Source organism: Babylonia areolata, chromosome 11 (genome assembly GCF_041734735.1).
Source record: "Babylonia areolata isolate BAREFJ2019XMU chromosome 11, ASM4173473v1, whole genome shotgun sequence".
Classification (NCBI taxonomy): domain Eukaryota; kingdom Metazoa; phylum Mollusca; class Gastropoda; order Neogastropoda; family Buccinidae; genus Babylonia; species Babylonia areolata.
In genome coordinates, this window is record NC_134886.1 from 13,158,784 (window position 1) to 13,182,266 (window position 23,483).

General features: G+C 41.4%; 1 protein-coding gene across 6 annotated transcripts in view; it reads right to left on the reverse strand.

Annotated features, from left to right (window-relative positions):
* The window catches only part of LOC143287546 (uncharacterized), a 178,517-nt gene that overhangs the window by 110,858 nt on the left and 44,176 nt on the right, over positions 1 to 23,483 (reverse strand). The window lies entirely within an intron of this gene.

The window sequence follows — 23,483 nt, forward strand, 5'->3', positions numbered from 1 at the left end:
GTGTTCCTGCCAAACTGTCTGCAAATATAACATTCGCGTAGAATTCCACTAACCGATCGTGCTTAAATAAAGTGAACGATAATTGCTGCAACCAAATATATACCTACATGTGAATACGCAGACACTCACCAACTCACATAGGCAGGCGCGCGCACACGAACGCAACTGAGATCAAGAACATCATCGGCACACTCCCCCCCCCCTCCCCCCGCCTCCCTCTCCCCAAGTCCCTTTCTTGATCGTCCAGTCGCTCCATACTCCCCAAGAACACTTGTGCACACATTTGCAAACACCATCATACGAAAATGCTATTGAAACGCACGAGTAAATATACACTCACATGTGTGTGTGCATGTGTATGTACGTGTGTGTATGTGTCTGTGTGCAATTGATGGCACAAACACGCAGACAATTACACACACGCACGCACAAAAAAACATAAGTTACCAATCTCAGAAGTAATCTTCTCCAGGGTATATAATTTGTTTTACACATTATTTTCATTTTCTCTGTTTAAAATATAATCCCTCGCTTAGTTATCAAACATTGTGTGACTTGACTTTTTTTTTTTTTTTTAAATCAATGAAATTTATGTGCATCACACACGCACATACACGCGCGCGAGCCCGCCCGCCCGCCCGCACACACACACACACACACACACACACACAGAGAAACAGACAGAAAAGTAGTTGGAGAGACGTATGCCAACAAATTTTCGTCATGATGAATGAATAAATCAATAAGAATATGGAACAAAATCGAAGTCAGCAGATGAAGACTTACCAAAGCTCCGTCTTCCATCTACACCGGCCGGTGAGAAACTAAAGCGAAGGAAAGATCCAAGCTTCATGCACACAGGCCCCAGACGACTGTTTGTTATTACAGCGGAAAAAGCTTATAAGGCATGGTTGCATGACGAGACTGACCGCGTGTGGGGCAAGTGGCCGTTGGCCGTGCTCAACCAACTGTAGCTAAAAACCTTTGCTAAGACCATCTACCGCAAACTTTACATTTGTCCATGGCAGATGTAATCACTCGCAAAGACAATGCACCAGCGTAGAATATATATATATATATATATATATATATATATATATATATATATATATATATATATATATCTGTGATCACTGAAGGTGACCATGGGATTATGGTTGATAATGTTTCAGGCATGTTCCTCACATTTACCTGGTTGGTTGAGTAGTCGGTAGTTTACTTTGACCGGTAATAATATCTCCTCATTTCGGGGTAAAGGAGATGTGTATATCAATTAGCCAGTGTGAAATTGTGTAAACAGCTATGCGAAGGCCGCTCACTTTGACACCTGCTTTGATTCCTTCGCACCTTGCTGCCACTATATCCGATTAATCAATTCTTTTGTCAGTGGTGAAATGGGTGAGAAAGGGAAAGACATGCTGACATGGCACAATACTTTTGTCAGCATTGTGGGGCCACAAACGAACATGAAAAAATCAGTAGATTGAAGGACACAAATCTCCGCCCACTATAAACACTCATACGTAAGTTAGGCTTTGTATTTCGCTCGACCAGTACCCCGGCAGTGATTTTCGGGTGTTAGATGATTTAAAGGTAATAAGTATATACCAATAGTAATTATGCATAAAAAAAACTTTGTGTGCAATTTTCTGGAAGATTATTAGCAAACTGGGGTGTGACAGTGACTCATAATAAGGAAAAAGAGAGAGTAGGGAGAATCAGAGGAATTGACAACCACTTTTCAGAGAAAATATTATAAAATAAACACATAGATAAATAAAGAAAGAAACAAATAAATAAACAAACAACACACTAGTTGACTAAACTGATTTATTTAAGGTTTTTTTTTTGTGGTTTATTTCTTTGTTTTGAATTTTACTCTGGTTTGAGAACGTGATGACAGCGGTGTGTGAACTGATAACCGAGATCAAAGTTACTTTCCACTTCGTGCGGCAGAATGACATGAAACCAAACGCGCGGATAAACACTGCACATTTTATCTGCTTTTACATGGAAACAAGATCCCGGATTATCCGTGTGATTTTCTTGAGTGTTCTGAAGTACAGGTACGTGCACGTAGAGACAAACGAAAGACTGACGTGAAAGACCTGTGGGAGATTTTAAAAGATAGCCAACCTGTATCTGTCAAATATCAAAGGGTGACCCTAAATACGTGAAAAATAAATTTGCAGTGCAATTCAATATTGGATTCAATCCCATGCTGAGAGGTGTTTGATTCTATTTTCATGTTCCATTACTACTGAAACGGCACACAGAAACTGAGCAACAAAGAAATAAGATGATGAAAAAAACAACAAAAAACAAACAAACAAACTTGGGAAGCACAGTGGCAACATTTTCCAAGTTTACAGCTCTGCAATTTTTTTTTTTTTTTTTACTGACATGTATCATATGATGTGCTGATATCACCATTCGTGAATTTACTGGAAAAGACCATTGTCAACTGTTAAAATGATGTAACCACCCCCAAACTGCTGATGCTACTAGCACGCACAACAGGCGAAAGAGTTGGATAAGTAGGTCTGATTTTAAACCAGTAGCCCACGTATTGAAGTGAGTGCATGTTAAGTGCTGAAACCATGTCACCCCCCCCCCCCCACACACACACACACACACACACACCAACGCGGGCGTTCTGGGACGGGTGCTTTGGTGAAGTCAGAGGGGGTGGGGGGAACCGAAACAGTATGAAGGGGAACGTGCCAAAACGTCCCCCAGGGGACTTTCAGATTCCTGAAAAGTCCCCCGTAGGACGACTTCGGACATTACCATATTCCCCGGAGGACCCACGGAAGGGGGCGGGGGGGGACGATTTGGGACGTTACACCGGGCATAAAATATGGACAAATCACTAAATATTTAATGTATGCAGCTCTGATCATTTTGCGAACTGATATCAGTGATTACTGGTAGTATGTGATAAGATAACAAAGGGATAAAATACTAAAAAGTTAATCAAAGATAGTGGTATACAAAATATGAAGTGTAAATTGGGACACGAAAATCTAATGGAATATAAATGTGGAAATAACGTGCGGTAGCAGAGTGAAGACAGCAAAAGTATTAGAGAGAACATAAAACCAATGAGCAAAGATGGTTCCCAAAATGTGGGGAGAAAGAAAAAACAAGAGAGAGAGAGAGATTACACTTATAGGGAGAGGTAGAACACATAGCTGTAGGCAGATCAAACCTCCGTCAGCATCATGGGGTAAAACATATATTAGTAATCCAAACACGTATATATTCCCCTCGCATCTCACCCACTCCCAAACCCTATCCAATAAACAACAACCCCCACCCGCCTCACCACAATCCCCCACCCACCCACCACCAACACAACCTTCAACAACAATTCGCTTTAAATCATGATCATAATCATGACCGACAACTAGAAAATATGCTGAGAATAGGCTTGTCTTAAAATATGATACAATCAAATAGCTACCTCAATTACACCGATACAGCACACTACACTATTAATTATCTATGTTATTCAGTACAGATGCTTTCAAATGATTAATGTACTAAACATTTATAACCCAGGTTCAAATAGAAACGAGGAGAAAGGGGTGGAGAAGAAGAATGGGGCGGGAGGGAGCCGGGGGCAGGTTTAAACATGAGAGAACATGACTTGAGGTACAGAAAAAATCCCAATTAACTTAGTGTTTAAAATTGCATATGACATTTGAATGGTTGGTTCCAATCTTTTCTTTCGTTGAAACCTCTGATCGAGGTCCCCAGGTTCGCCTGCCAGAACAATTCTAATAATTTTCTCTCATTGCCAACATGATCCACAGGAACAATAACCAAACATGACATTGTCTTGTCAGTCGGGTGATTGATAAAGTTAAAATGAACAGCGACCTTGCATTAGTTCACTTTGCCATTTTGTGCATCACACTTCGCCCAGCGATGTTAAAGGTTAACTGTTGACCCAACATACATAAAGTCTTTGCTAGTTGTACAGGTGATCTTGTACATCACACAAGGGGTGGTGCATATCAAATGGTCTCTGATTCTTCATTTCCTGGAAATTAATTGTTTTATCGATTCTGAGTGTGAAGATGTATCACGTTTTGTGTGTGCTGAGCACAGAAGTGTCCACTCATTTGCTTTTGGCCATGAAACTGATGACGTTTGACTGATGATGGCTGGCTTGTATATTTTCCAATATTTTCCCCTCTTCTGTCATTGGCTTGTATATTTTCCAATATTTTCCCCTCTTCTGTCACCAGGTATAAGTAAATCCCTTGGGAGTTATTTAATATTTTCAGTGGTTTTGTATAGAATTGCAATGTTTTTCCTGATTAGTGATCTTTTATTTGGAACCCTGGGGTCATATGTTGTCATTCAAGCGATTTTTTTGTTTTTTGTTCCAGTGATCTTTTGGTTTTGATAATATTAGTTCCCTTGAATTTTCTACACCCTCTTGACTAAAGAAGAGTATTATTGAAGAGTAGAATAATCTAGTAACACATATTTACAATATATATATATTTTTTTTATGAATAGAGATTTAATAAGTGAAGGTTGTTCCAAGATCAATACCTAAGCTTGGGTTTCATTCGTTACAGTTTCCTGGAGCCCAATAGGATGAGAATGTTAATTCATTTCAAGAAGATTAAATTTTGGTAAGTGGACAGCGTTGTGTATAGTTTAATTGTATTTCAACTGACAATCGTCTTACAACTCTATCACCCTTTGGCGTGATGCGGAGCCAACAGCTGCCAGGTGTTACCTACCATCCAAGCTTTACACACACACACACACACACACACACACACACACACACACAATATACATACATACATATATATATATATATATATATATATATATATATATATATATATATATACAGTTAACATTGGTTGTTATCGCTGCTCTCATTCATCACAGTAACTGGGTAAGCGCTGAGCGTCCACAATCTTTCACATACACACATACATACACACACACACACACACACACACACACACACACACACACACACACAGGGACGTGAGTATACAGCCCTTTTTGAACCGTACCAGACCTGACGAAGATACGAGGTGAAATATGGCTGTGAATTCGACTGCTTTATCTCTGTGCATATCAAGTAGAGGACCCGATTATTACCACCAGAAAACGGACATGCAGCGGGTAGGGCCAAAATCCACCTGGCCCTGTTTAATTCAGCAGCATGACGGGTATTTGTAACGTTTAAATCCTTCCCTCAATCGTTTGTCAGACTGGATGGAAGGTAGACATGTGTATTGTTTTTCCTTTTCGTGAGATCAGACAGGACAATAAGGCAGTTTAAAAGCTTAGGGACTTGGCTTTTAAAGAGCGGTTGAATACACCGCAGCAACAGTGAAGCAAACCTTAACAAATAACTGTGAACGTGCGCGCATACACACACACACACACACACACACACACGCACACACACACTTGCGCGCAATCATGATTGGCTGAAAGACAATACCAAAATTGAATGGGTTTCCGAGTGGGTCCCCAAAATAAGTTTTAATAAATACAGGGAAAGGAAAAGCTCTTGAATAACTGCTAGCAAATGTTCAATAACAGAAGCAGCTGAAGATAAAACCACATTGACGAGTTTCCACTTGCGCCCCCCTATCTCTCTCCCCCCCCTCGCCCCCCCCCCCCCCCCTTCCCCCCTATCCCCCCCCCCGCTCCCCCCCCAAAAAAAAAAATCAATAACGTTTACGGCTTGCATGGGTGAAGCTGACAAATAGCAGCAAATAAACCAACAGATATAATCCTGTTGGTGGAAATCAAATGAAAATGTTGCAGAAAAAGATTTAAACAACGTTCTGCCAGTTTGGACAAAACTTGACTTTAAAGCCAATTCTTATGAACGACATTTGGTTCAGGACAACATGAACAAAGGAAGTACACCTCACTCTAGACTGACCATAACTGTGAAACACATGAGAGCCTATCGTGGCTACCTGAGCTGTCGCTAAACAATAGAGAGAAACATGCAATTGAGATAACACGATGCTGATGGTTAACCACAGCTTTTCAAAGGTAAGATAATCGACGGGCAGTCGCTTAACGACAATTAAAATCATATCATTATATCTCATCATTATATTCTCTTGCATCACAACAGATTTCTTTTGATGAAAGTCGGTTTACTCTCCCAGAAGAGAGCTCGTCACCGCAGAGTAGTGCCACCACTTAAAAAAATCATGTATGTATGTATGTTTGTTTATTTGTTTGTCTGTTTGTTTGTTTCCGCTTGAAAATGAGTTTTTTCAGCGTAACTTTACCGTGAACAGATCTCCTGTTCTTTTAGTTTCGCTAAGAGTATACTGCACGATGGACTTCGGTTCATGGTCTCGTCCGAAACACAAGCTTCAAGACCACCACTCAGGATCTACTGAAGGAAAGGGGGCGGGGGTTTAGAGGGTGGGGTGGGGGGCTTAACATGCCTGTTCTTGCGAGACTTAGACCTTGGAGCCTGACTTTCTAGTCGAGTGCTCTAGCACAAAGCCACCGCTCCACGATGATATTTTGTTTTGTAACAGTAATAGCTTCGCATTCCTGAAACAAGGGGCTACACGCCCAACAATCATCCACCCACCCAAATTAAAGCAAATTGGTGTTTAGAACCTCGCCGACCACTAAGGCCATCTCAAGGCTATCGTCACGTTACCATCTACTTCAAGTAAAGGGTACAAAAAAACAAACAAACAAAAAACAAAAAAACACTACCACGAAAACAAAACACCACTTCAAGCTTTCCTCTCAAAGTTTAAAACCTTCCAGAGTTTAAAACATTCAGATCTGATTAAAATGTTCACTTCTTTCAAGAAGTCCATCAGCGTCCACGGAGGGACATCACGAAACAAAGTGTTCAGAGAATCCGCCGTGTAATGTCTGTGTCTAACGTCATGCAGATCCCAGCATGCATGGGGCACGTGTTTCACAGTGAGAGGCTCATCACAGGGAATACATCGAGGGGCCTCCTCCCCTTATAACAAGTAAGAATGAGTTGAAGAAAAAAAAAGTGTGCCCTGTGCGCAGTCTGCACAGCAAAGACTCCTTTCGATTCTTCACCACCGATGGGAGGGTGTCTTTTAGGTCTGGACGAATTTGGAAGAGCTTGTTGTCCGTCTGGGTGTTCCACTCCTCTTGCAAAAGATCCTAAACGTAAGTGTTCACCTTCTGCTTCATGTCTGTGTATGGTACGTAGGATCTCGATAATTTTTCCTTTTCAGCATTTTTGGCCAGCCAGTCTGTCATTTCATTACCACGATTGCTAACATGGCCAGGAACCCAGGCCAAAACAACACAATACCATTTCCTTGTTACAAGTGTAAAAATTTCATAAAATTCCAGCAGTTCCATATGTGTCAGATTCCTGCTGGCAACGCCTCCAGAGCTGACAGGAATCCGAAAAGATCATAAAGCTCTTGTGTTTTGCATGGAGAGCCATTTTTCATGCCAGAACCAGTGCGGTCAGTTCCGCAGTGTAAACTGGACTGTTAGAATGTGTTTCGTTGAGGGCTAGTCAGAAAAGGCAAGACAGAACGCAGATGCAGCGACACCCTCCTCCGACTTCGAACCATCAGTGAAGATTTTCTGAATAGTGGGAAATTTGTGGCAGAGTTCCGAAAAGTACGTTTTGTAGGCCAGTGAACTGGTGGAGTCTTTTGGAAGCCAGATCGAATCGTACTTCAGGTGTTTTAAAGGTCTACGGTGGGCTATCGGGGAAAATTTGAGATAAAACATCCACATCAGCATTTTCCACGTGTGGCTGAATACGGAGTCCAAGTGGACATCCACCCACTGGTTCTCAGACAAAAAAACAACAACAAAAAAAACAAACAAACAAACAAAAACTACAAAAAAAAGAACAAAACAAAAAACAAAACAAAACAAACAAACAAACAAACTAATGGTCTAACCTGAAGAAACGACGGAGTAATGATGATGAGCCCTCGCTAATGAACACCTTTTAAAACTTAGCAACAGGAAAAGGAAAATGGTAACAGACGTCATATCGACAGCCAAATAATTACGTGCAATGTCTGTCGCACAACGCAACTCCGACCAATTACCAGCTCCATTTCTGAGTCTTTCGCAACGGATAAATGATAAATTATATTTTCTGATTAAAAAAAATATAAAAAGGAAAAGCGAAGGGCGATATGTTTTCGTCTCCAATACAGACTTTACCCTGGAGAGCCTGGAGGAAATAATTTGCTGGAGAGTATTTACTTTCAAACCTTAAACCTCTGATACCTCATTTATATTGGTGAAGGCAAAAACAACGATAAAGGAGTGTTGATATGAAGTGCAAATCTAATTAAAAACGTAAGTTATTTCTTGGCTTGCCTTGCTGCCGCGTAATGAATGACGAGAAGTGACATAAGTTAAAAAGTATCTTTCTTTCTCCCTCTTCTTTATTTGACGTTTCAAACCTGATAAGTCTGAAACTAACGTCAATGTTGGCGAAAAGATTAAAAGATCATGAATAACAGACATTAGCTAGAATGTCACAACAACATGCTGTTGCGAAGGTGCTATCACACGGAGACATCCATGGCAAAGATTTATCACTCACTTAGGGGCTATTTCCTGGGTGTGTGCATACACACACACACACACACACACATATATATATATATATATATATTTGTGTGTGTGTGTGTGTGTGTGTGTGTGTGTGTGTGCAAGCGCGCGCGTGCTCGTGTGTGGTGTATTGAAGGCATATAAGAAGTGTTCAGTTTGATATTTCTCTCTTACTCTCTCCCTTCTCTTCTCTTCACAGCTCCTCAAATTTCCCTCCCTATGTACACCCTCCTTTTCCCACTACAAGCATTTTCCCACTGACCAATTTCTTCCCTCTCCAAGTATACCCTCTCCTCTACCCAAAACCATTAACAGCATTTCCGTAAAGTTCTTCTTCAACAACTCAAACTGCACGCAAAAGTTCCAAAAATGACATCACAGGTAAAACACCACCACCACCACCAACAACAACAACAAATGGGGCATTGCATGCATTTAGGAAAGAGAGACACGTTAGTCCAGCTGCTACTACTGCTATCTGCTGTTACGATATGGCCGGCAATCCGCTTTCCGCGCGACCATTGTGCGTGGACAAGCATACAGATTAGTGGGATCCATGCATGGATAGACAGGTTCACCAGTGGATCGATACAATCCGATCGAGGAGGTGTGTGGCTGAGAAGGTGCGGGGGGAGAAGGGGAGAATATGGTGCATATCTATGTTGTGTGCATGTTGTGTGTGTGCGTGTGTGTGTGTGTGTGTGTGTGTGTGTGTGTGTGAGAGAGAGAGAGAGAGAGAGAGAGAGAGAGAGAGAGAGAGAGCAACGTCTATAATTCTTATCGGCACTATGTGCGTGGCAGCAAACTGATAAATTATACGCGCACAATAAGGTAGCTTACTTACGTCTTGGCGGTGGTGAGATCGGTTCTGAAAAAATACCCTGACCTGTCACCGACGACTTAAGCACTTCGTGTCCTACCGTGGGGCTTTTCAACGCCACCACAATCCTCTCCGTCTCCCCTAATTCTATTCTCTGTTACCCCTTCACTCCTCTGCCCTCACACACCTTCCCCCTACCCATATATATATATATATATATAAAACTTATAAGCACCCCGCTGCAATATCCAAGGTCTTATTCCGTTCTGGAAACAAAACCACAGACGGTTCTTTGTGGGTTTGTACCTGGTGAGCCTTTGTTCTTCTGTTTGTCTGCCCCTGTCTGTAAATCCTCGAAGAGAGTGTCCCTTACCAACACCGCCCCACCCCCTATCCACAGCTGCTCACCCTCCTTGCTTTTTCTGTTGACACGGCAGCCTATCATTTTCTTTCTGTATGTCTGTACCTTTAACCTTATAAACTGTGCATTGCCAGGATAGGTCTGACCTGGTGCCAGACTCTTCTGGTTATGTGCTTACAGTTACATTTCTTTCTTTCTATCTTTCCTCCGTTTTCTTGTTGTTATTTTCCACTGTAATATGCAGAAGCATATTGTCGCGGGAAGTTTACATATTTGCTTGTTTTCATCTTTTTAGTATGCCCGTGCTTTCATTTTTGTCCAGTGAGTGTATCTAATTGCGTGAATTTGTCTCCGGAACTGCACGTGGGGCTGAGTGTGTTCACATTGTGTGGAGTGGTAGTGTTCCTTTTCCCCGGCGTAACGTCCCAGATCGCCCCCCCCGCCCCTTCCGTAAGTCCCTCGGGGGACTTGTCAGTGTCCTAAATCGTCTCCCGGGGGACTTGTCAGGAATCTGAAACGTCCCCCGGGGGACGTTCTGGGACGTTCCCCCATGCCGTTTCGGTCCCCCCCCTGACTTCAACAAAGCACCCGTCCCAACCTCTGTTTCTCTGTGTGAGTCTCTCTGTGTGTCTGTATGCAGAATAATACTAACATAATGATTAAGGCAGTAACAGCTTGTTCTTTTTGATCAAATTACCATACATTGTCAGGGGACACAACACTAAATGTTAAGTGTGTGTGTGTTTTTTGGGTTTTTTTTTTAATTAAAGAAAATGAATTGTCACAAGTCTCTTCTTATCAATTCCATCTGGAGTCCTGCTCTGGGGCATGAGTTCAATTTGTTCAAAGGTCATCTATCATAAGCGGCTAGGCTAGAATGTAATGGGCAGCTTTGCCATTGGTGTATTGGTACATGTACTTTGTGGTGTATTGTGAATTTACTGTTGATTTTTCTAAGGTGTTTCTAGCATTTGACTTTCGGCAAGTTTTCAAAGACTATCACCTGATTATTACATTTGGTATTTTGTTTGTCGTTTTTTGTTATTACATTAGAGCAACATGCTAGACTTCATATTCAAGGCCTAGTGTACCCATTGTACTACGCCTGTATATATGTGTAACCACAAAACGCGGCGAAACTATGTGCATGTATGTGTTTAAATGTATGTCATGGGACCTGGTGTGTGTATGTATGTATGTGTGTGTGAGGGTGGGGGGTGGGGGGTATTGTTTTCAAAATCAGCAGTTTTCTTCACAAGGGAAATGCATTTTGTCTTATTTCAAAGAACGCCGAGAAGCTTTCTTCATTTTAATTTTTTAACAGATTTCTTCAAAAGTAAAACTGTAAAACGACCCCCACCCCTCCGCACTGCTCCCCTCTCATCTTCCGTCTCCAAAGGTTCCTAGCCACCAGCCTTCCAACCCATCATTCGTCCACCACTGATGCTTTACTTGTCCTTTCACTCTCTCCTACCTCCTTCCGCCCACACACCCATCACAACCCAAACCCCGATTATCCAGACGCGTATCGGCAGAGACTCCAGGAGAATGTCTATGTTCCCCATATCTATAATCCCCCAGTTCTATATTCAAGTAGGTTTAAGTTCCCCAGGTCTATACCTGTTTCATCATACACTTTTGGGTAGTGGTCAGTAGTGGCCGGTCAGCAATGGTAAGCGATCAAAGCATATGAAATAGTACAAATATTGCATAAGGAAGTACGCATAATGCAAAAGAGACTTTAACTATGCAAACTGCATACTTTTGACTAGTAGTCAGAACTGGTCAATGAATCGTCAAATCAAGTAAAGAAGTCTACATTTTGCATAGACATGCCAAAATGCCCACATTCTGTCAACTTTTGTATGGTGGTCAGTTGTGGTTAGTGATGGCCAGCAATGATCAGCAGCAGTCAATGTGGTGGGTTAAGACAATTTATGTCAAGAAGCCCCAATACGCAATAACTGTCACATATAATACACTCTGAACAGTCAGTGGTCAGTTGTGGTCAGCAGTGCTCAGTTAGCAGTCAAAAACTGCCACAAAAAAAAGAACAACAACAAAACAACAACAACAACAACAACAAACACGCAATCTGATCACTTGTGTGAGGTGGTCAGCGTGCTCAGTAATGATCAACAATGACCAGCAGAAGGTAATGGTCAGCTAATTGTCAAATTCTGCCGAATTGCATAACCATCACAAAGTTGTTGAATTTGAACACAAAGGTCAGCAGTTATTAACAGGCAGTGGTCACAAAAACTCATTAAGACATCACAATGCAAAAACGTGACAAATAACGCAATCTGAACACTTTGGGGTTGTGGTCAACAGTGGCCATAGACCTGGGGGAACACTGACCAGAAGGACCATTGACCTGGTGGAGCAAAGACCCATAAAATGTAATTTGGGGGGAAGTAGAGCTGGGGAACATAGAGATTACCCTCCTCACTGTTTCCGATACACTGGACTTATATGTTCATTTACTTATCTATTTATTCTTTCATTTATTCCATTCCACCATATATCACTAGAGAGGAGCTTCAATACAGGCCATTACAGTAGAACTACCCCGCCTTTTATTTGCATCTGTAAATTTGTGGACGATTTGGGACGTTACACCGGTATGTTTTGGGAGACACAGAGTTGCTTCGGGAAGGTGGCACCCAGGTAGATGCCCAGTCTAGTGGAGCCAGAGTTTTTGGTCCCCGAGTCATAAAAAACACCCAAGTTTGGGTGGTTGTTTTTGTGTGTTGGTAAATGTAACCACGAGGGGAAAAACAAGAATTCCGTTCTGCCGGCGGTTCTCACTGTTTACTGTTTTCACATTAAATTTTGTCATATCATCACCAACTTTATTAGTAATAGCATACGTAAATCCTTGAAATAAAGACTTTTTATGTTTTACTCCCTTGTTCCTGATTTCCTGTGTGTGACAGGATAGGCTCTTTCTTCAAAAGTAGGGTGCGACACATATAGTTCTCAAGCGGAGAAGGGAAATAAATACATAAATGTTGCACAATCTATCCCTTCTTTACTTTCTGTCTCTGGACCTCTGTTTTTATGTTTCTGTGTGTGAGAAGGACAGAAAAACTGAGAATAAAAGATAATCATTCGCACATAACGGTCATGCTGAATTAAAAAAAAAAATTATTCATCTTTTTTTTTCACAGAAAAAAATATTGTTTCTGCAGTTCTTTTTTCTATGCATTTCATAAACGCAAGCGATTTCAGTTCACGAACAATAATTGAAACACTGCTCAACCCATACTGTATACTCCAGTACAAGTTAATTCACAACACTTTCGATTGGAATACTGGCATAGGAACTGAACATGCGAGGTTCGATCCCACTCGCATGCCTTTTTTCTTTCTTTCACCCAGCCGTATCTTATATATCATATTTGATACAGAGCACTTTTCAACCATTTCTTAAATCTTTTTTTTTTCTTCTCTTTATGATTCCTTTACTGGATAAAGCGCGAAGCACAATTAGTCTTGAAGGCTTTGCCTCTTGTTGCTTGTGCATTTACCCTGTTAGATCTTTTTTATTCCGCCTTTTTCATTTTAATGTGATTTTCGACAGATTTATCTCTAATGTATGTTTTAAATGCTTTTTTTTTTCCTTCTTTGCCTTTTCACAAGCTTTGTTCCACCAGATATTACCCAGGTGCTTGTTTGATTTTGTTTGTTTATATTGTGAAATAGATTCATTTGAGGCAGTCAACACGGCATTTGTAAATAAAGAATCGGTGTGTGTGTGTGTGTGTGTGTGTGTGTGTGTGTGTGTGTGTGTGTGTGTGTGTGTGTGTGTGTGTTTGTGTGTGTGTGTGCACGCGTACGTGCATGCGTGCGTGTGTCTGTGTTAGTTGCTCTTTTTTGTGGTATTCTAATACGAACCATACCCAGTCAAAGACAATAGTCCGCAAGGCCGAGGAGCCTACTGTGCACCTCCCACAGGAATGATGAGACTAGTCTTCAAAAGTTATACGGTGTCTGCTGAACTCATTTTTACATGTTCCCAAGAAAAACAAAAAGGATGCACTCAGAGTAGCCCTTGGCACAAGAGTACCCTGTCGCGCCCCGGTCAATGAAATTAAGATCAACGTCAAACCCTCATAAATCATATTTATGTAAAGGAAACCATCACATGTTATATGTTTTCTTTCTTAAAGGGGTCTTTTTTTTTTTTTTTTTTTTTTGAATAAATATCCAGAACTGAAATATCTTCCTTCATTCTTTCACAGTTAAGGCTTGTATTGGCCTACAATAACATCTTTTTAGGGCTAAAGTACCCCGAGTATGGAATTCTTCACCATCGTCCCTCAGAAATGTTCCTGATCTCCAGTCCTTTCAGTCAGAACTGAAAACACCTTTTCCACAAACATTTGTGTACTCGGCGCAATGGACTGTCAGTTCGCCAAATGGAGTTCTATAACAGAGATACATTGATGCTTATGTAATCCTGTTTTAGTGCAGTTGATATTTAATATGTGTGTGTGTGTTTGTGTGTGTGCGTGCGTGCGTGTGTACGTGCGCGCGCGCGCGCGTGTGTGTACGTGTGAAAGGCCGTGTGTGTGTGTGTGTGTGTGTGTGTGTGTGTGTGTGTGTGTGCGCGCGCGTGCGTGTGAGTGCTAATGTATTTATAAAATGTGTTTTATCGAATGTGTTTCATTTTAATCTAAGCATTACTTTTGCTTGATATTTTTAATTGTTTGATGGATTATGTTTTTTGATTCTCAAATGTGAACGCACTGGAATGACAAAGAGCAGTTGTAATGTTCTTATGTTTATATCTATCTGGATGATGTAAGGCGCTTTGAGCAGCATTAATACTGGATATCGCGCCATAGAAAAATTATGAATTATTATCATTATCCTCCTTCTCCTTCTTCTCATTATTTTCTCATTCTATTTCTCTCAAATAGAATTGTGCAATCAACAACCATCTACCTGAAAATCTAGTCATCAGCCCCATCCACATGTAATATGCAGCTTCTGTTCAAACGTGTGTGTGTGTGTGTGTGTGTGTTTGTGTGTGTGTGCGTGCATGCGTGTGTGTGTGTGTGTGTGTTTGTGTGTGTGTGTGTGTGTGTGTGTGTGCAGTGCGTTCGTGTGTGAGTATGCACAAGTTTTTATATTGATATGCACTTGTATCTATCCTAATTTCTACTACATGTGTGTTTGTGAATGTTTTTCGATTTATGTTCGTATCTTGTCTTGTACTATCCCCCCTCCCCTCTTCCCCCGAATATTCCTTGTGACCTCGGTACACTTGGTAATAAAGACATATTGTATTCTATTCTATCATCATCATCATTATTATTATCATTATTATCTTCAACAAATTAACGTAAAATTGTCCGGTTGTTTTATTTTGTCACTTCAATATCACTCTTTCCGATTTCTTTTTCTTTTTCTTTTAATACAGAGACCTGCGGGGGCTTCTAGAAATCATTTCAGTACGTTTGGATGAACGTTTGACCCTTTGGGGAGTCGTACTGGTCGAGTTACTTCCCCAACCCCCAAAATGCGGTATTGCTAGGAATCCCAAAAAACGTACATTGTGGTCTATTGTGTCAAACGCAGCCAACAGATCGAGCAAAGTAATCATTTATGATTTTTGTTAGTGCAGGCAAAACATCCAAACACACACAGTAGTGGTGTGGGAAGGGCGTCAAGGTCACATGTTTTTAGAGCAGACTTTTTCAACACACTAAGTACATCTTTCTCTGATACAGGTGACAAAGCAACAAAAGGAACGCCCTGAAATTCTTTTCCCAAGGGATATGACACAACTGATTGTGAATCCAGTTTCTTCTTGAGGTTAAGAGTTTTTAGCAGAAAAAAAACTGAGAAAACATTAGGCAGTACTGAAGGTGGGCGGAAGGAAGCAAAAACATGTTTGTTCTACCACACAGCTTATTTGTAATGGAATATGGTTCTTTGCTTGACTTAGCTTCAGAGATCTTGATGTTGAAAAACAGTCTTGGCTTTGTGCACAAGAAAAGTAACAAAGTTCTTGGCCTTCTGGTAGATTTGCTTGTGAACAGTTAAGCCAGATATTTTCCACAGTGCTTCCGCACGTCGCCTCTCTCTCTCTCTCTCTTCGCTACTAGCAGTTCCTAAACAAGAAGCCCAAACCATGGACATGAAACCTTCGTCCAAATAGCACTAAGTCCTGATTTCAAGTCGTCGCGAAAAAGCTGCTCTGTCTATGGAACGAATGTTGCGTACACTGCGATACACTGTCACAGAGGAGAGGTCTATGTCGAGGACGCTAACCACACACAAATGGTCGATTCTAAGTCATGATTCACGTCAGAAGATCGATGAGCTCCATCACTGGGCCTCTAAATCACCAGATCGAGAGTATGACCATGCTTGTGGGTAGGTCCACACAGTCTGACAAAGGTTGTACATATTAAGAAATTCCAAGAATTTCACAGTAGTACGATCAGTGGAACTGTCGACATGAAAGTTAAAATCCCTCAAAAGACACAGATTTCCATGAAGTCAGTTATAGTAGTCCAACAGATCAGGAGACAGTTGCATTGCTCGGACAGAAGAGCCTAGTATGGTCGTAACCCGCTACTACCTTTGTGTAGTATGGAACTGACCAATGGCCTAGTTCGGTCAACGTTGGCATTTAGTCACGTGTAACTGTCAAAAAGTTAGAACTAACTAATGCAACTGGCTCCAGGAAACTGTTCAAAGAACAGAGCGTCTGTTAACTTATTAACAGGGGTGGGCCAGGGGCGGTACCCACACATGAAGTGCAGCATGCTATGCTGGGAAGTAAGGGACATTTGGAGCAATTCAAAGGATGAGTTGGTGAAGGAAAATGTGGAGGTCAAGATAAGGTGGCAAGTGATTCTGAAAATGACTGCAATACCGCCGCCACGACCAGAGGCACGAGGGACTGACTTAATGGAACAACCGTATGGGGTAAGATCAGGAAATACTACTTCATCTCCACGGAGCTTGAGTCACGTTTCCACAATAATCAGTAAACCAATGTCGGTGTCAACGATGAAAGAAGAAATCTCGGTGAATGGAGATCGGGTTGTTGAAGTTCACAGAAGGAATAAGTTTGATCAGCGATCGGTCATCGACTGAACAGTGGGAGTGGAGGACGCGATGTCTTGTATGCATAAGTACTGGCGCCCACCTCGAAACGGCCGTCGCTTCTCCTTCGACGAACATATATAGTGCAAATAATGATGATTTATTAACATTTTTATACTACCAGAGCCTAAAATTAAAGTATTTAGGCAGTGAGTGCAAATAAACGACATTAGTCAGGAAAATGAAGTTTACCCACCAAGATCCCATCACCTACCCATAACACTCACAGGAATAAAGCAGACTGTTATCAAACGTAATTTAAGTGTTCTGTGATTATTTCACAATAGTTTTCAACACGAAGCCATATGATTTGGCGTCTTGAAAGTAACTGAGAGGCTGTCGCGTGGCAAACCTGAGGCTTATAAATGTTACAAGATCTTGTCTAACTCTCCAGTCCTCAAACAGCAAATATTTCAAGAATACGGGCGTTAATTTACAATGTAGAAATTAGTTCAGCAGATACCGAAGAACATCTTAAGATTATTGTACATCATTCAAAGTTCCTGGAGGAGGGTGTGTGTGTGTGTGTGTGTGTGTGTGTGTGTGTGTGCACGGTAGGACCCTCGGCCTTGCGGACTATATACCATGAGACCATCTGCAAATTTTGTCTTTCTTATCAGAGACCACTTGAAGCTCTAAGCGGTTTACAAACATGGAGTCTTGTGCACAACAGGCTGTCTACCTGGGTAGAGCCGATTGACAGCTGCCATTTGGGCTCTCACCGGCCATTCGCTTCCTGCCGGCCGGTGTCATTCAATCAGACTTCAGTTAAGCACACATACACACTCATACAGACATTAATATTTTTGCGTGTGTGACCGTTCTATTCATTTACCCCATCATGTAGGCAACCATACTCCGTTTTCGGGGTGTGCATATTGGGTATATTCTTGTTTCCGTAACCCACCGATCGGATCGCACGCAGAAGATCAAATACACACGTTAAAGGTTCTGTAATCCATGTCAGCGTTCGATGGGTTATGGAAACAAGAACATACCCAATATGCACACCCCCGAAAACGGAGTATGGCTGCCGCCTACATGGCGGGGTAAATAAAACACACACACACACACACACACACACACACGCACACACACACACACAAACCATAAAAAAACCGGCCATACACGTAAAATATTACATGTCTCACTGTATATGTGTACGTGCCTGAAATATGACTGAATGACACAGGAAACATGATGAGCGCCCAGTGGCCGCCGTCAGTCGGCTCTACCCAGGAAGCCAACCTGTTGTGCAAATGACCCCATGTTTGTAAAGGGCTCAGAGCATGGTCTCCGACCGAGGATAGGCGCTATATAAGTATCCATATCAATCAATCAATCTACATACGTGTGTATGTATAAGCATGCCTAGATCAAAAACATGCAAGTACATGTATGTTCACACTTTCCTCCACACAGCGTGCTATTTGTTGGGTGTTTGGTTTGGCCGAGAAGTCCTCTGCACTAGGCGAAGGGAATTTATAGCATTATTTCATTCAAGTTCTTTTCTTTTGATGAAGTATGTTCAAATCACTCAACTGTTTAAATCACTCAACACTGACGTTCAAAAAGAATTCACCGCTTCCCCCCTCCCCTCTCCCCATCACCTCTATCTCTTCTTCTCTCTCGTGTGAGTGTGCGTAAAAATCAGATTGGCTCAAGTTCGATAAGTGGTGCATTTTGTTTCTCTCTATGCATGTCGGTGCAAGCGTACACTGAAATTTGGTGCAAGATGGGCCACTGAAGTGGAAAATAAACTTCCGAGTGCAATTCAGAGGGCACCAGCCCAAAGGCACGTAGCCACGCCATGGATACCACAAACGCGCACTTACGGTATTCGAGAATTCGTGCGTGATCAATGGGACTGAGCCACACAAACGCGAGCACGCACACATACACACACGCACGCAGGTAGGAAAAAACAATACCTCTGTCCACATACACAATCAAGCACGCAAGCACACACGGTCGCGCACGCAAACACACACACAGAAGCAAAAAATTATCAATAGCATCACCAGACAAAAACGACTCTGACAGCCAATTTCCTGATTGGATCAACAAACCACTGATCAGTCGTACTTGCAATGAAAACAACAACAAAATAATTGATTTATTTTATCACACACACACACACACACACAGAGAGAGAGAGAGAGAGAGAGAGAGAGAGAGAGAGAGAGAACAACAGCAGCAACAAACTCATCATATATAGGCATATAAAATGACAGAACAGTGTGGAGGAAAATAAATGCAGGTAAACAAAGACCTTGCCATTGTACTTAACCCCTTGACTGCTTCTGAGTATATGTGTGTCATGTGAAGAGCTATCAAGGAGATACAACTGATATTACAGACGGTTCAGGGTGTCAGTCACTAGTTTATATTTTTAGTTATTCCTCTTGGTATTACATTACAGTTGCTCAGAAAAATCTATTACATCATGAAAAAGTACACAATAAGTCAGGACTGCAGTTAAAACTGAAACCACAATATTTTACCAGGGTTCAGTAGTCAAGGGGTTAAAGAAACTGGAGATTGGGAACAGGGGAGGTAAATATGAAAGGCTTTATTGATAACTCCCAGGGACTCTGATAACACCCACGGACAGGGGGAAGGGTGTTAATGCACAATTGTTGCTGGTCATAATATAACAGACAGGGCTTCCAGTCACCACTGTTAATCAGAAAGGGACACTCGTTTCGCTAAAATGTGACTCGCCTTTCGTTTCCTCCTGAATGAGATATGTGATACATGATAAAAGCTGTGCTGTTCACGTCAGCGGAAGTAACTTTCGGAATCCTGAGATTTTAGGTCAAAGAAGTAGTTTCCCTTGACAACGCTTTTTCCATGTTTTTCCCCCATTTGTATTATCTCCCCTTTTGTTTCTTCTTTTTAAATAATCCTCGCTCTTCCTCTGTGGCCGTCATCCTGTTATTGTCATGTTTCCTTGTTTCTCTATGACTCAAAAGAGTTAATGGGAATAAACAAACTCTGAAACTCTGAGCCATTTCTCTGTGTCTCTCCCTCTCTCATTTATTTTACTTTCACAATGTTCCCGTTTAATCCATCATTCAATTATTCCAGTTTGCTGGATGAGTATGCATATCATTTGATGATGGAGATTAGGCAGAGAATGTTCGATGTGTATCAGTTGTTGAAATTGAGGATTTGGGGCCTAATTCAGTAACTGCAACTGAAACAAATTGGGAATGCGTTTTCCCATTATCCTTATCAGACTGTTCAACAAAGTTTGTTCTTATTTAAAAAAAAAAAAAAAAAAAAAAAAAAAAAGCCAACAGTGTGTGTTACTGTACTTACGAGAGACTTCACACCTAGCACAGTCAAGCGTAAAGATAAGTGTTATGTTTGTCCACTCTCCCACTGCTGTCAACTATGCGCTGTATATGGATCATATAGCCTCTCCGTTAATCCCATCAGGTCCAGTCTGTTCGTTGCCCTGAACCGAAAAACGACTGATTCCTTTCAGGCGCAGCGAGGCAGAGAAATAAGTAGGATAATAGCTTTAACCTAATCCTGGATACGGTCAGCTTCGTAGCTTTTCTCTCCACGGGTGTCTGTGATAATATTGAACATGCTCAAAGTGCTTTCCGTCCGACACAACGCATCAAAGGCGGGGCATAAGCAGCTGTTTAGTAAATCGGGGTAATGGAGGGGGAGGGGGTGGGAGGAGGGGGACCGGGGGGGGGGGGGCGGGTCTGGTCCCTTGGCAACAGTATCAGTCATGAACAGGCAGAGGTCGGGGACTCCTATTACTGCATAAAAGGCAGGCAGCAGGAAAAACAATCCATCGACTATACAGATGTGAACTGTCAACTGTGCCAGACAGACAAACATACGCAGACGCGGTGAATAAGGTTGAAACTTTTGGAGAATTGTATTAGCTCTTCTTTCTTCTGCCAAGCACTCATCTAGTTTTCAAGGTTACACAATTCATATAATGACTGTATGCCGTCTGGTTACTGAGGTTTAGGAACAGGGAGGTGAGAGGGAAGGGGGAACCTCTCTCATGCGACTGACAAATGTGTGTAATAGGTCCCCTGAGAACAAAATTAGCCCTCCCTAGCCCTCCGCACTCCCATTTTAAAAAAAAATCACAAATGTTTTTAAAATCTGGGAAACAATATTAACCGTGTGCTTTAACTGATCTAAAATTCTGGCACGGCTTAACTTCGAAGTTAATTACGGCATCAAAAACCACTACACATGAATAAGATTTCCGGCAGCAAGTAAAGAACACAAAATACTTCAGGCACCAAAGATATATTTTCAAGTAGCTTGCAACACAAGAGATAAAATGGAACATATTATTCTAATTTCCTTTCTTTTCTTTTTTTAAGAAAAAAGAGAGCTCAATTTGCCATCACGTGCAGCCGCAAATTTAAATATTCGGTGCATGAAAATGAGCAGAGGTGCTCAATATGCCATCACTGCTGTCATGTGCCTAAATTACTGACATTGCAAAATAAACAACAGGAAAATAAAACAACACGTATATTTTCCTGTGTGCTGACGAAGATGCGCCGACGCATAACCGGTTACGTGGACAAACGTCAAAAAGAAGACAAAAGAAAACAACAACAACAACACACACACACACACACAAACACACACACAAAAACAAAAAAAAAAAACAACAACAACAACCCCAAAACACGTACAAAATAGTCTCGTTTTGTCAGGGAGACAAACCACAACTTGCTAATATCATCTGTAGGCAAATGTAATAAATATCTTGATTACACAAAGACACACAAACACACTTGCATACTAAAGTGAACACCCTACCCAAGTTACCAACAACCGATGTACTCAAGTTAGCATCAGTGCATTGTGTTCTTATTCTGTGTTCCTTATCCAAGCATATGCACAATTTAAGGGTTCCCCTATTACCCAACAGAGAGAAGAAAGCTCTCAGTCTTAGATGAATGACATTTTTCTAAATTACCGATAGGTTGTTATTTTGTTTTGTTATATTATCAGTTTATTCTTTCTAAATTTTGTTGTTAATCCAATTCCAGGTGTGTGTGTGTGTGTGTGTGTGTGTGTGTGTGTGTGTGTGTACAACACGTGCAACCATATACAGCTCGGTGGCCTTACATTAACTCTCTCCATACGAACGGCGAAAGAGACGACGTTAACAGCGTTTCACCCCAATTACCATCATCAAAATATTGCAAGCGGAACGCTCTTATACTGAAGAGGTGAATGTTGACAAAGAATACCACAGTTCTGACGACGGAAGCTAAAGGTTGGGTCATTCAGACACCCACTGGACATCCGAGGGGTCTGTGTAGAGGAGAAGAGAGGACTGGCCGTACTGAGTGAGTTAAAACAGTTCTGAGTCATATTACGAAAACGACACGTGCGTTCGGAGATAAATCACAGGCTTCTTAGATTATTAAAAGATTGCTTTGTTAGTGGGTAACACTTGTTCTTCATCTATTCTGGGGTCTAGATTTTACATAAGACAAGGTGAATTTCATGAAAAATGAGTTCAGAGTTGGCCTATTTTCCGCCAAAGATGCGACTGGAATGTTCTGACGGTGGCAAATACATGAAGTGCATTCCTGTTCTTTGCATCAAAGTACGACACATGCTATTGGGTGGCTGAAAATGGGGTACTCATGCCTCCAATATGCTCGAATTATCTGCATTTCCCCAAACTCACAAAAAAAGACCAATTTTATGTCTTATACAAATACTGAAATAGTATTCCTAAAAGAATGAGATTGGCAGACAGTGACCAATGCAACTTTTGTAATAACGAAAAAGATACTAAACACCATTATCTATAGGACTGCAACTATATAGACTACAGACTTAATGGTTAAAGCTGGAATAACTATTAAAGATAAGTGCAAAACAAAACAAAAACAGGCGAAGTTTTGGATCTAATAATATGTTTTGGGGTTTTCTTTTTTTAATTAATTTTTCTATCATGCAAATGCATGATTAATCAAATCAGACCAACAATAACAGTATTCATGAAGGAAGTACAGTACAACTGGCCGACTTCCCCAAATATCTATTAATTTTGACAGACTTCAATGAACTCAGAATAACGCTACCAAACTCATTTACAGAGCTTCCAAATTTGACCGTGTTTCTCCTCTCCCTCGGTCTCTTCATTGGTTGCCTGTTTCTGATCGAATGGACTATAATGTATCCACTCTGATTTTTTTCTGTAGTCAACGGATCGGACCAAGACGAGTAGCTTTCGGAATTCCTCCATTCTGTTCTTCCTCCGACACTCGACTTCTCACGATACCTCATGTCAGAAGTAAGAACTACGGACACAGAACATTTTCTTTTCAATCGCCAAAGACGTGAAACAGGCTCTCTGATAACTTCCGTCATTCTGACTCCCTCGACTCTTTCAAATCTGGTCTCAAAGCTCATTTCTTCCCTCAGCAATACGTTTAGTTGTGGCAGGTGGTGTCTTTGCATGTGGTGTGCTTGACTATGTGTGCATACATGTACGATGTGTACACATACACATATGACATGTGTATGAATGTGTATTTGTGTGTGTGTGTGTGT